At 42.8% G+C, this 10,007-nt stretch overlaps 1 protein-coding gene across 5 annotated transcripts in view; it reads left to right on the forward strand.

Annotated features, from left to right (window-relative positions):
• Positions 1–7: 7 nt before the first annotated feature.
• KIAA0319 (KIAA0319 ortholog) overlaps positions 8–10,007 on the forward strand; it is a 54,993-nt gene continuing 44,993 nt past the window's right edge. For all 5 annotated transcript variants that reach the window (XM_019613698.2, XM_019613695.2, XM_010708288.3 and 2 more), the window contains exon 1: positions 8–129. The gene's annotated coding sequence lies outside the window, so the exon portion shown is untranslated. The remainder of the gene's footprint in view (positions 130–10,007) is intronic.

Genomic DNA, 10,007 nt, shown 5'->3' on the forward strand with positions numbered 1-10,007 from the left:
TGGGCGGCACGTCGCCGCCGGCCGGTACTCGCCGAGCTTCCCCGGCCCTCCTGCTCTAAAGCCCAGCTCCTCTGCTGCTCGCCCGCGGGAGAGACGGAGGCTCACCCGGCAGCTGTCCGCCGCCGCCAGGTAGGCTGGCTGCCGTGGCCTCGGGTGTCGGCGCGGTGGGAAAGGGGCGGCAAACGGAGCCGTGTTACAGCCCGAACCTGTATTTGTGTGGAGTGGTGAGCGTGGCGCTGATGTTCAGGACGTGTCGCGCTTTGCCACAGCGCCTTAATGAGCAGCGGGGCTTAAATTGAAGAAAATACTGCCGCTGCGATTTGCATTGTGATTGCTTGATGGTCTCGTTCCCTTCAGCACCTTCAGGAGCATATGGCAAGAGCAGATCACCTCTGAACGAGTCGTATAGTTGAGAGAACAAAATTAAGCACGAGCTGGTTTTCACTGTAGTCCTCCCTAAGCTGTTTGTGCTGTAGGAGCTCTCTCGTGCGCCTCACACTTAGTATATGACAAGATACTGATGTTGATAGTGGCTGTTAAACTCTTCAGGGTAGGTTCACAGAATCGTAGAATGGCCAGGGATGGAAGGACCTCAAGGATCATGAATTTCCAACCCCCCTGCCACATGCAAGGCCACCAACCTCCACCTTTAGTACTAGACACATTTATTACTAGACTAGACTGCTAGGTTGTGTGTGTGTTCTGTGCCGGTGTTTTATAGGACTCTGATACTCAACCTCACAACTGTAACATGTTTGCTTTGCTTAACATTCCTGGTGTACTGCAGGGTTTATTATTGAAACTGTTATTTCATCGTTAGGCATTGTCTTCAGCCAGATCTACATCTTAAAAACCCAGGGTGGTGCAAAGTTAATAGATGATGCTGTCCATACTTATTTTGGTAACTGATGCCCTGAGAATCGAGCTGCTCGGCGTATTGCACATCAGTGCCTGAGTGGTGCACATGTATACAGACCACTGCTTTTCCCTTAAACACAAGGCAAAGGCAACGTAACCTGGATTTTGCATGGTTGAGGCTAATTGCAGTCATGTTCATAGCCTGTGGAGGAGGCTGTGCTCTAGCATGCTTGCCTGCTTCCAGCTTTTTCTGCAGAGAGTATTGTGCTGGAGGAGTGGCATTTCATTTACATTTCAATTTCCTTGATAAAAAAAAACACCTGTAAGCATGAATCTGTTGCGTAGTCATTAGTTCCCTACCAGTGAGCTATGATTCTATCAATTCTAATGATGACATTGAGTGAGGAAGTTTTGGTGATGTAAGCTATAGCTTACTTCAGTCTTGCCTTGTTAGTTTTTGTTGCTGTCTTAGCAGGAATAGATAACTACTAAATGCAGTGGTGTGGAGATGGGAGAGTTTCAAGTCTTCTCACTGACAGGCTTTTGAACCTGCTGGTGTAATGTCATTAGGAACAGTTCAAAACTATCCCAGCATCTGTTACACGTGGAGACCTTCAGACCCTTTCCATTTGAATAACTGTTGTGAGCTTCTTCACATATTTGTATCACAAATGTAGCTTATAGATCTTTTCTTAAAGCAAGCAAAAAAAAACCACCAACACAGTGATGCTTTTTTGCTTCTTAGTAATGCCACTGAATGCATATATTTAGTAGGAATTTGGCATTTAGAGGTTGGTCTGTGATCAAGTGCTGTACATCCAAACAATTTCCAATTTCAAGGCTGTAGAACAAGTACAGAACCACAGTAATGGATATTATACCCTTGGGGAGAAATCCTTCTTACTGTCAAGCAGTTAGCTTTCCATTTCTGTTACAAACAGTCTTTTTGAACAAATTTATAATATAATTTAGCTGCAGGTACTGTTTTTCCATTTAAATGTCTGATTTTTTTCCTAGTCAACATCAGGGTCTGACTGTATTGAATATTTTTCAAGATGATATGAGGTTGCAGTTAACAGATCTGAATTGAGTAAATCATGCTGGAGATATGAATGGAGGTATCCTGGTGTCAGTTTTCAACTAGTTGGCCTTGTTGAAGAGTGGTTTAGTGACTGTTTAGTCCTAATACATTTTCCTGGAAGAATATCTGTTCTCTATGCGCTTTACTAATTCTTCTGCATGTTACAAGGAGTTTCACTGGTTAATATAGATAGACCAAAAAAAAAGTGCTCAGTCATTTAAGTGGGGCTGTGAAGGTGTTTATGTTGGTGGGGTGTTTGCATGCATCAGGGTCAATTCACTTTTAAACTGAAGTCTGACAATTCTTTTTTCCATTATCTTCACATATGCCTATTTTCCATGCAGTCTTCTTTTTTTCTACAGACTGCACTGATGGTATGACAGGAGTGCTATCTTTAATTATGGGTATAGGATGATGTACTTTGGGAGAGGGAGGGAGGCCTGTAGAAATTCAGATTGCAGTTCTACATTTTCTGACATGGCTGTTTCTACAGAAGTGGTTTCTGATCATCTCAGTGGCTCAGAAGTCCTGTTTTTTTTGTTTGTTTTTATGCTTTTTTTAAGTTGAAGGCTAATAGTGGATATAAAATTTAGCATGGTCACGTGGATGAAAAGACTTTTTTCTAACTTTTTTTTACCAAGGAGAGGTAGTACTTCTTCCTTTGCTCTTCTATCGACAAACAAGCTTTCAAACCTGGAAATGGATGGACATCATTCATCTGCATTAAGTCCTTTCTTAAAAGCAGTAAAACAGGAAGGCACAAATTGAGAGTGCTCCTATACATCACCTCCAAGATTTTGGCTTTTCTGTCTGTGTCTTGTTGTACCCAAGCCACCATACATGACTGTTTTTTCTCCGCACTGTAAATGATGTTATCTCAGGCAATGGCTGGATGTTAAATACTCTAATCTTGGAAGTGGTTAATTAGCTTTGTTGACAGTAGCACTTGCATTGCTTGAGCCAGTCTGTCAATCTGTGAACAGCCACTGAAAGCTATCACAAGTTAGATGGATTTAGGTAACTTGGAAGTCTGTTTTTATAACACTTATTATTTCATTACAAAAAGATTACCTAAAATCCTAGTTCATCCATTTATCTTCAAATGTTAACTTACTGTTCCTTCTGATAGGTACTGTATTGCTAGTTGATGAAGACAATGTCAGTCACCTTACACAGTGGTGATAGAAGCCATAAAACAGAAAGTTTACTTTTCATTTCAAGTGAAAAGGATTCCAGAGAGCTTTTGTGTTTGTTACAGTTGGCAAGTTTAGTGCAGTGGAAAGGTGATACAAGAGTGAAATGGCAAAAGGGACAAACGGAGAAAGAATGCTCACCTGCCTTCAAAGATCCAGGCTCACGGGGAAAAATTCCACAAGGGAGGGATCTCCAACCAGAGATCCTTCCCCAGTGGCAGTCAGCCCTTAAATGAGGTCTAAGAGAGGTGCAGCCAGGCTCCCGGGGCTGACCAGGTCCTTTCCAAGGTGATCAATGGTGGTTTAGGCCATGACTCAACAGTTCCCATTCAGTGTTAAAACTTTTTTTTTTTTCCCCTACTCACTGTGTAGCTTTTGTTGCTTTGGATGAAGCTGTAAACTAATGTTATTTCAAGACAACTCATATTTTGTTGGGCAGCCAGCCTTTAATATTTGAGGATACCAGGTATCTGCAGTTTGCTTTGATCAGCAGTATCAGATCTGATATTCTCTGTGTTGTGCATTTCTAAGGTCAGTGTCCAGGGTTTCTATGCAGTATATTTACAAACTTGGATCCTCTAGTTCTGCAAATGCAAAGCTTTGATGTTTAGGTAGAAGCAGTGTTACAAGGAGAGTTTGTTTTTAAGTGTTAGATATTAAATAGCACTATTACTGCTATTTTAGATGTCTATTGAATAGTAATACTACTATTTAATAGAACCATCTGCAAGGGGGTCACATATCAGGAGTGATATCTGAATCCTAGATAATGAATTAAATGGGGCCATGACTTTGTCCCATGAAATTCTCCTTTAAAAAAAAAAAAGGAAAAATAAAGATAATGTTTCAGGTATTTAATGTTAGACTGTGGGTCTTGTAGATTCAGTCTGTCAGATTTTCTCTGCAGCATGCAGAGAAAGAAACCTATTTTCTGCTAAATAATTACTGTAGTCCAGGTAATGGCACTTAGAGAAAAAAATACGAAAATACTGAGGACTGCAGTACCATGGTGGTTTGAACTAATGAATAGCCCATTTTTATTTACTTTTGAGGGCTTCTACTCTCAGCATGGGAAAAAAAAATACTTCTAGATTCAAGTTGATGTAGAAGCAAATTTTTTATGTTGTAGTTTTGGTAGATGACTAGTATGGTCACTTTTGACCATGAAGAGGTGCAAAATCATTCTTGTTCTGTGCTTTTATTGGTTATTCTGTCTTAAACTGCCTGAGTATCTTTCTTCTTCTTATATGTAGGTTACTGCATAAGTACTGCCTCCTATATATTTCCATGAAAATATATGGAAAGTGCTACAAAGAGCACAGTAACACTACTTGATAGAGCAAATTCTCAGCTATAAAGCACTATTTTTCAGCGTAGTTATCACCATTAGATATGTGTTTTCTCCAGTGATGATCTAGAGCCTGTGTGCCACTTGTTAAAACCTGCCATCCAGAGTGTGGTTTATATTTCACATTGATGTCACCACTGCTGAAATGCTGCACCTACCACCTCGCTGTGCTCACATCCACTGCTTGATCTCCATCAACGTTCAGCAAGCATCAAGGTATGTCAATGGGTGCCATTTCATTCCACATAAAGAAATTCAGTGACACACTTTTGCTTCAGGTGCACTTCCAGATCAAACACCATTCTGCCAGACTGCCCCCCTGCTGCCATCTGTTGCAAAGCAACAAAGTGTAATGGAATGTTGACAGGAAGATTCAACCTCTACTGCCATACTGCCAACATCTGCTTCTGATGCTGTGGGCCAACATAATAAAATAGGAGGTGTTAGTTTCCAAGCAGCCCTCTTAATGATACTTAGACCAGGAATTGGGCTGAGACCGTACACCACCATTGCACAGACCTTCAGACACGTGCTGGACAATGACAGCTTTAAGCTCTCTGAGCTTGAAAAAGATACCACCTGTTTGCTAAATCTGTTTCCATTCAAAATTAAGAAGTAATGTTATGTACAGCACTGGGATAGTTGTTTTGAGGTCTGTTTTCTAGCTGTAAAAATAAAGAGTGGAAGAAGATAGCTAGAAAAATTCTGAAATGTCTTTCATGGGAGTCTCTGGAACAGGTTAGATAGCAATCCAAGAGGATTGAAGGGTGTCTTGTCTTCTCTTGGGACAAGGGACGAGATGCCATCTTAGAATTCCTTCAAGTTTTCACTTTGCAGGACTCATTTCATTTCACTGCAGATGACAAAGAGAATTGATAGTGATGCAAAGAATGGCACTGCAGTTTCTCAGAAGAGCAGCTACCATGCACTGGTTAGTTTTCTTTCTTTCCTTTTCTTCCATGCAAATAATTTTTGACACCTTATAGACTTGCAAAGTATCTCATCTTTAGGGATTCTACTGTTTTCTGTCTTCACAGCAAATGTAATAAAGGCTTAAATATTTTTGGACAAAATTATTCTTTCCAGAAAGCACTGCTGTTTTGTTGTTACTTGTCCAGTTAGTATCACCTAACAGTTGAACTGTGAATGTCAATGGAACCAGTGGATCATGCAGTCTGTCCAGTATAACATGACAGGAGTTGTTTTTTTATTTTATCGCCATTAACTTGCTGCTAGGGTCCTAAGCTTGACCAAGGGAATTGATGTGGAGTTGGGCCATAATACTGCTCTAGAAGGAAGACCTGTGGGAGCCACTTTGAATAAAACAGAGATGTTTACAATCACATCCTGCATCCTGTTGCTGCAAAAAAGAACTTTCCATCAGTAGTCATGGTTCAGTGTTTCCAAGTATAGATACCTGGCTGTAGTAGAAATGCTAAATCATGGCCTGAAACAGTGCATGCAGTGCACCTGAGTGAGTGGAAAGGGTGGAGCCAGGATCTACTCCTTCCCAGGCCTCATTTAAGGGTTGGCAGTGGAAGCAAGTGTATCCCTTGCTAGAGATCTCTGCCTATCTGAGGCCTTCTGAAGGTAAGCAGCTTTTTTTCCTTCATTTCTGCATCTACATGGGCTTATTCTCATTTGCTGTGGCCGAAGACTTTGCCATCTTGCTATTATTGTAGTACTTTCCATCCCATTATAGTATTACACTAGCATTAGAAAATAATGTGAGAGGAGGGTGATGTTGCACAGATCTTGAGGATTGATAACTGTAGTCACATCTGCTAAAGAGCTTGAAAATCATTAATTTTATTTAGGTGCCTAGCCTCTGGCTGTTCTGTTGATGTGTATTAATGCAGTTTCTGTTAATACTGGAGTTCCTAGTGAGTTCCTGGGTTTTTGCTCTGTGATATTCAGTACAGGTGCTAATGTCACATGAGCTTTCTTTTCTCCCTTCTACAGTATTAATACAACATTAACACTCTTAATCAATTAGCTTAGATATGAATGCAGGCACAACAACTGATGAAGTGACTAATTTAAGACATTTCAGTTAAGTGAAGGTCAAACTAATTGGAAATACGTTCATTTACTCTGCCTCCCTGCTTAATAAGAGATGTTGTCAGTTCAAAACTAAGGGTTTCTGCTTTAACCACAGCTTGAGATTTCAGATTCTGTTTCAGCGTTTCTTCTGGCATGTTACCCAACTATGCTAATGACCAGAAGGGCACGGAGGCAAGAAGCTCCTGTTTGCATTTCCCACGGACATTAGTGTTTCTATGCCCAGCATTCAGGGCCCTCGCTCTCTTACAGGCATCAGCTGGCTAGGATTCATCACTGATTACCTCAGGGATACTGCCTGTTTCTGTCTCTGGTTTGCATAGCTTGTAGAACAGCAGTGTACTGCCTTTCACTGTTTGCTGTTCTGCAGCTCTAAGACTTTATCTCTACAACTACCTAAATGGAGAAGGCTTCTTCTCCTGTATAACCAGTGACAGGATGAGAGGGAATGGCCTCAAGTTGTGCGAGGGGATGTTCTGGTTGGATATTAGGAGAAACTTCTTCAAAAGAGTGGTCAAGCACTGGAATGGGCAACCCTGGAAGGTGGTGGAGTCGCCATCCCAGAGGTGTTTAAGAAACACTTACATGTTGCACAAAGGGACATGGTTTAGTGGGATATATTTGTGGTAGGTGGACTAGATGATCTTGGAGGTCTTTTCCAGCCTGGGTGATTGTATGACTCTGTATGAGGGCTGCTCTGAAAGCGATGCCTCCTCTTTTATTATTTTGGCCCCCCCAACATCAGAGGCGGAGTTGGCAGTACAGCTGTAGAGTTGAGCCTTCCCACCACCATTCCATTACATTTTGCTGCCACGTGACAGATGTCAGCAGAGGGGCAGTCTGACAAAATGATGTCTGATGTGGAAGTGTTAGGAAGCAAAGTTGTGCCATTGAATTCCTCCATTAGAAAAAAGTGGCATGCACTGACATTCATCAATGCTTGCTGAGTGTTCATGGAGTCTGGCTGACATATAGGGCCCTACATCCCATTGAGAAGGGAGTTGCCTATGACAATCACCCTTCTTTCTTTCTTGATGGAAGCAGTCTTGAGGTGTGGAGTTGACCACCTCACCTTAGACAATCTCATGAGTGGACCTTTCACCGTATCCTCACACACCTCTCCCTCAAGTTCTAGAGCCTCAAACCTACTATGTACAGGCACCTAGGGTTGAGATTTGCCTGCAACGCTAAGCTAGGACCTTTTTCCATTCTTCCTCTTCTCTTAAATCCCTTCCTTCCACATGACAATAGCAAGGCAGGGGGTTTACCACTGTTTCGTAGATATCATTCTGATGTCTTTCTTGCAAGTTTGGCTCCATCAATCTATCTCTTGCTCCTACTCTGATGCTCCTTAATCTCCTCCTTGAGCTCTGCCACCGTACTGAGCAGATCATCCACCTGCTCACACCTCATGCAGGTGGAATCCCTGCCAACCTTCAGCAGTAGTATCATGCTCAGGTACTTCCTGTAGTCAGAAATGAGAACCACCACGTTTTTTGGCTGCATTCTTTTTGGCCAGAGCTTTCTGCCTAGTGGAGTTCTTGGCTGGATTTGTTCTCTGGAGGGTAGCTAACAAGTGAGCCGGTCTTCCAAGTGCAGAGTACTCTGTTCTCCTGCTCGCCCTCCTTGCCTGCCCCATGCCCTTGCCATGCCCTTCTGCCATGCCTTGCTCTGTTTGCCTGTTCTGTATGCTGCACTCTTGGTTCACCATGCTTTCTGGTACCTGGTTTTATACATGCGGGGGGTTGGCTGCTATCACCTGCGCCTCAGTGCTGCCACGTTTTAGGGACTGTCCCACTATCTAGTGGCTCTTATCACAGTGCTTTGCCATGGTTTTACCCTTCTGTCAAGAGTCCCTTGGATACAAGCCTCTGCTATGAAGCTGATCCACACAAGGTCTTCGCTGAAAGTGGAGATTTTCTGCCTTCTTATTGGGATAATATCTGACCTTGTGTTGTTCTGTTTCCAAGTCTGGTGCATTTTTTTTTTTCTGTTGGCTAGAGGACTGACAGTCTGTTATATGCATCTGATCCTTTAGGCTGCTATTTGGAATGAGTGAGGGTTACTATGAATGCCTGATACTTCAGAGGTTTTGAGTTTCAGGAAGAAGCTCTTCTGCAAATCCTAAGTCTTTGATTGAAAATAGTGAAGACTGGAGGAAAGCAAATGTCACTATCTTCAAGGAGGGCAACTCAGGTCACTAGAGGCCAATCAGCCTCACTCTAATCCCTGGGGAGGTGGTGGAACAGCTAATCCTGGGAACCATTTCCAGGCACTTGAAGGAGAAGAAAATCATCGGGAGTAGTCAACGTGAGTTCAGCAAGGGGAAGTCATATCATGTCTAACCAGCTTCTATGATTAGGTGACTGGCCTTGTTCAAAAGGGGAACTGCTAAGTTCTGGTGAAGAACAACCGCGTGAACCAGTTCATATGAGGAGCTTGTTGGCTGGAAAGCAGCTCCGTAGAAAAGGACTTGGGGTCCTTTGGTCCTTGGTGGATACCAAGTTGAATGTTGGGCAGCGGCATCCATTTACTGCCAAGAACGTTAATGGTAGCCTGGGCTGCACACAGATATATCCATGGGGATTTCAGCAAAGGACTATGAAGGTGATGAAAGCAATGGGATCATCTCCTCTTAGGAAAAAAAAAAGCTGGGACTGCAGGGACTGTTCAGTCTAGGGAAGAGAAGTCTTAGGCTTTATAAGTGACCTTAAATTCCCGAGGTAGGGTGCAGTGAAGATATGGCTGGGCTTTTTTCAGTGGTGCTCAATGCCAGGACTAGAAACAGCACAAACTGGAACATAGAAGGCTGTGTTTGAAAATCAGGAAGCACTTCTTTACTATGTGAGTCTCAAAGCAAAGACTGATGGGAGAGGATGTGGAATCTCCCTTCTTAGAGGGAGTGAGTTAGCACTGCACTGTGTCCTGGTTTCAGCTCAGACAGTGCCAGTCATGCACTGATGTTTGGTTGTTGCTGAGTGATGGATGTGCACTCAGGGCTGGGCTGCTTGGTGAGAAGAACTGCTAATATGATGGCATGGGGCAAGGGGGGGCTGCACATAGGCCAGGGACCTAGTGCTTAGCCATTTCAGTATTATTTCATCTAGGGCATACAGAACAGTTTGGCTTTAAGAATAAGAACTTCGGGGCTCCTCGTCTCTTATGAAAGCCATTAACTTTACAGCTGGTGGAAGGACAGGAGCAATTGGGGAATAAGAAATGTCAGAAATGGCCCTGTTGCTGAAGAGTTTCTCATGGAGCAGTATCTGGAGGAATCCTGGTCCTTTCTAATGTGAAGTCTTCCTAAATCAGTCCAACTCATACCTTGGCACAGGAGCCCAGATATTAAGTCAGTATAGAATCAAAATAGTGCCTGAAGATTTGTAGAGAGACTGTGTGTTGGAGTGGTTTTGTTGTTTTGTTGGTTTTTTTGACAGTTTGTTGTTGTTGTTGGGTTGTGTTTTTT

This window comes from Meleagris gallopavo, chromosome 3 (assembly GCF_000146605.3).
Source record: "Meleagris gallopavo isolate NT-WF06-2002-E0010 breed Aviagen turkey brand Nicholas breeding stock chromosome 3, Turkey_5.1, whole genome shotgun sequence".
Lineage (NCBI taxonomy): Eukaryota > Metazoa > Chordata > Aves > Galliformes > Phasianidae > Meleagris > Meleagris gallopavo.